The sequence below is a fragment of the Octopus sinensis genome, linkage group LG2 (genome assembly GCF_006345805.1).
Source record: "Octopus sinensis linkage group LG2, ASM634580v1, whole genome shotgun sequence".
Lineage (NCBI taxonomy): Eukaryota > Metazoa > Mollusca > Cephalopoda > Octopoda > Octopodidae > Octopus > Octopus sinensis.
This window is the reverse complement of record NC_042998.1, coordinates 145,743,912-145,748,083: the sequence shown is the minus strand read 5'-3', so window position 1 is coordinate 145,748,083 and position 4,172 is coordinate 145,743,912. Positions and strand designations below refer to the sequence as shown.

The 4,172-nt window shown below is 35.2% G+C and overlaps 1 protein-coding gene across 4 annotated transcripts in view; it reads right to left on the bottom strand.

Moving 5' to 3' along the window:
• LOC115229316 (L-threonine ammonia-lyase) overlaps nucleotides 1-4,172 on the bottom strand; it is a 498,130-nt gene that overhangs the window by 277,127 nt on the left and 216,831 nt on the right. For all 4 annotated transcript variants that reach the window (XM_036500104.1, XM_036500115.1, XM_029799695.2 and 1 more), the window contains one exon: nucleotides 352-424. The gene's annotated coding sequence lies outside the window, so the exon portion shown is untranslated. The remainder of the gene's footprint in view (nucleotides 1-351; nucleotides 425-4,172) is intronic.

Below are 4,172 nucleotides of genomic sequence, written 5' to 3'. Positions count from 1 at the left end.
CTCTCTCTCTCTCTCTATATATATATATATATATATATATATATTATATATATATTGAGAGAGAGAGAGAGAGAGAGAGGAGGGAAAGAGAGAGAGAGAGAGAGAGAGCGAGAGAAGGAGGGAGAGACGCACATACAGAATTAGAGAGACAGCTGGGCTTTCAAAAGTTGACAGCAAGAGCGACACAAAAGAAATAGCGTAAAAACCAGTATTGGCTGCAAAGAAACGAAAGAATTGAGTACACAACGCAGAAAAGAGTTGTGGTAGAAGTAATAGTTGTTGTAAAATAGGAGTGATAAATAAATATCAACAATACCATAGAGATTTAACAATTGTTTTAGTTTATCTTACCGTTTTCTATAGCAAGATCGTTGGCATTGTCAAAGATGTTATTTCCGAAAATACTGGAACAGATGGCCGAAATCTGAAGCAAAAAAAAAAAAAAGTAAAAAGAAATTATATTAAACTCATCACAGAACAAAAAGACAAAAAGAGATAAAGTTTTATATAATCTATATGATAATTTTTGAAGCTGTCTATATCTCAGTTAGCGTCTTATCAGATAATCTTGTTTATTCTATGAATCATAGAAATTTGTCTAGAGGAGCTAATCCTCCCTTAAAAGAAACTGTTTTTAAACAAATAAATTATCTTAACGAATTTAAACCATGAGCTAATTCAACTGCAACGGAGACATACACATGTACACACATATATACACAGATAAACGCGTTCATACACACACACATATCCCCAGATGCATTCCAGCATCCATATCATATTCGAAATATGTGACTGTGGCTAAGAGGTTACTGTACAGACATACGGTTTCAGGTTCAGTACTAGCGTGCCGCACCTGAGTGAATTTGGCTGACGGAAAATGTGTGAAAGCCCTTCATGTGTGTGTGTTTGTGTGTTATATATATATATATATATATATATTATATATATATATTAATATATATATATATATATATATATATACATATACATATATATATATATTATATATATATATATATATATATATATATATTATAATATATATACATACATATATACACATACATAGATACTTAGATATACATACATACACAATTATATAACTAGGCACACATTTAAAATAATATACGAGTGTGCTGAAAAGTTCCTGACTTTGAGTAAAAGAAAATACAGGAGGATCAGTTAATTATGATCTAATTCAACATATTCGCCTCTCAGATTCACACCGTTATTGCAGCGGTCCTTCAGTTTTATTCTAATCCTTGTCAAAGAACTCGGAAAGTTGGGCCTCCAGCCAGGCCTTTCGTTACGCCCTGAAAGCCAGAAACTCTTCAGCACCCCCTCTTATATATACATATTACAAACATGCATTTATATACACACACACACACACACACATATATATATGTATGTATGTATGTACATATATGTATATATGCATGTATATATATTTTATTTATATTATTTTATGATTGAACTCCACGCACCCATATATATATATTATATATATATATATATATATATATATACATATACATATATGCATATATATGTGTGAGTGTATGTGTATATGTATGCATATATGTGTGTAAATATATGTGCGTGCACTTGCGTGTTCGTGTTCCCCGACCCCACCATCTGCTTGACAACCGATATACGTATGTTTGCATTCCAGTAATTTTGCGCTTCGGAAAAAAAAAGAGATCTAATAAAATAATTAGCAGGCTTAAAATAAACACTGGCTGTCAGTTTGATCGACCTAAATTCTTCAAGGCGTTGCCCCAGCACGGGCGCAGTCTAACGACTGAAACACTCAAGGAAATATAAGAAAAATATTAGCCACCTCCTCTTTTCTAGGCTATAATGAAACAAAATAAATAGCTTAATCATTGCCGTTTATAAGACGTACATTTTGTAGAAAAAAAAATTGGTATGTTTTATCATTCACCTATGGAAAGATATTTTAAAGTGATTTTCTAAGGATGATGTATGATTTTGTACATGTAAATACTATGTTCTGACAGTACACAGGAATAAAGTATGAAGCCATAAATTTGTCATAAATAAACTACGTTATGAGAGACTGTTTTCCAACTTCATCATCTTTCAGGTTAACTGTATAACAGTTTATGTTTTTGGTTAAGAGAATTGCCAAGCAGAATGTTAAACTCATATTTCTGGCTATGATATACTGCGTTACTGCGATTATCCACCAGTGGGGTGCACCATCGTCACCCACCCATTGCAAATAGCTGACAGACAGGTGAAATTTTGTTTGCATTCCTTTTATCGATCTAAGAAAATTCTTCATTTTGATAATTTTTAAATGTTTCTTAAAGGTAATACAGTCATTAAATAATGTAAGATACGTCAAATGTGGGTTATGAATGCTGAGAGGGGCGATATATAATGAGAGGACGTGACTTCCCTCATACCTACTGACTTACCGGAAGCAACTTTTCCCAAGTTTGTGCTAACAGACTGTGACAATTTGGTTTGATTTCAATATTTTATTATTAGTAACAAATTTTTTTACCTAACAGACATATGTTCTTCCGATTCTCTAGCCTATGGCACTCGGTCTCCCATCCGTAAAACTGTAACCTTGGCTACGGGATATATTAATCAATCAGGAAGGTTGCAATGTAAACACTACACAAAATGTGACAGTAGGCGTACATCCTAGAATCATGACTTGGATGCAGCTCCTATTAGAGGTAAGGACTGAAACACTTGCATGTGTTTCTTACTACCGCAGGGCAATTTTTTGATACCCTGGTAACAATTAATTTCGGTGGCACCTTGTTAGATATTTAGGCTTTCCAGGCTGTAGGATCTTGATAACAGAGCGAGGTTAATAGATTAATTTTTTTAATTAAGGGAAATACAATTTAGTTAATGAATGAACAGTGTGAGGGGATAGTCGTGTTAGAAAGAGATAAAACATTGGGATACAATGTTATTTAGTAAAGTGATTACAAGGAATCTGAAGGGATGGATTGGATGTAGGCGGAGGATGTGCAACCGAGAGCGTGTGTTTAACTAGGAATGGCATATATGCAGCTTATGTAATTGTGGTATCAGCATTAGTAATCGTAGTACTAGTAATCTTAGTAGTAGCAGTAGTAGTAGTAATAACAGAAATAACAACAACAACAACAACAACAATAAAAATAAGAATAGTGGTGGTGGTGGTGGTGGTGGTGATGGTGACAGCAGTAATGGTTGTTGAAATAGTAGTAGTAGTAACATTAGAAGAGAGAGAAAGACAGAGAGAGGAGGACACACTGACAGAGTGAGAGAAAGAGAGAGAGAGAGAGAGAGTTATAGGGAGAGAAACGGAAGGAGGAGAATTCAATCTGAAATGGAATGTTGATGAGGAATGACTCCTCTCTCGCTGATGGTATTTTCTCGTTTGCATTAAAAGAACGGATAATCTTCATGATGGGGTGGTGGAGTTGTTGAACTGTATCAAATTTATGAACAATACTGCACTTTTCAGCATATTTGAGTGTATGTGTATGTATGTGCGTGTGTATGCGCGTGTGTGTGTGTTTAATGACGTAGCAACTAATCAATGTTGAGATATTTCTGGGAAAGGAAGCCCAGCCTATGATTTACATGACACAATATGTTTATATCTGGCCTAGTGAGTGATCAGAGTGTTAAGTTCACATTTATAAGGTCATCAGTGGCACTTTATGACTTTATGACTTTAGGGAAGGTACTGTAGTTTTGCCTTGCCTTGCCGACTCCCATCCTCAATGCTGAAGGATCAGGGCTTTAGATGCTTGCACCATCACTCTCTTTCTCTATCGATTCCTGCTTCTGTCCATGGTTGTGCATTCAACTAAACGTCTTCTAGGCCATCCTTTATTGTCCAGCCAGTGTCTTCTCTAATCCCCAAGTCTTCATTCCCCATTGACTCTTTTTTCTAGAATATGAGTGATGAGGTTCTGGACTCTGACAACACACCCTAAGTACTGCAGCTTTCTCTTCCTAAAGTTCTTTTTCCGTTCCTATTTCCTCAAGTACAGACTTGTTTGTTCGATTCTCATTCCAGCTGATCCTTAGTACTCTTTTGTTATATGTTATTCCAAGTGCTTTGAGTTTGGCAGTGTCGTTTGCCATTAGGCTCAAGCTTTCACATCCAGAGCAATAGACCAAAA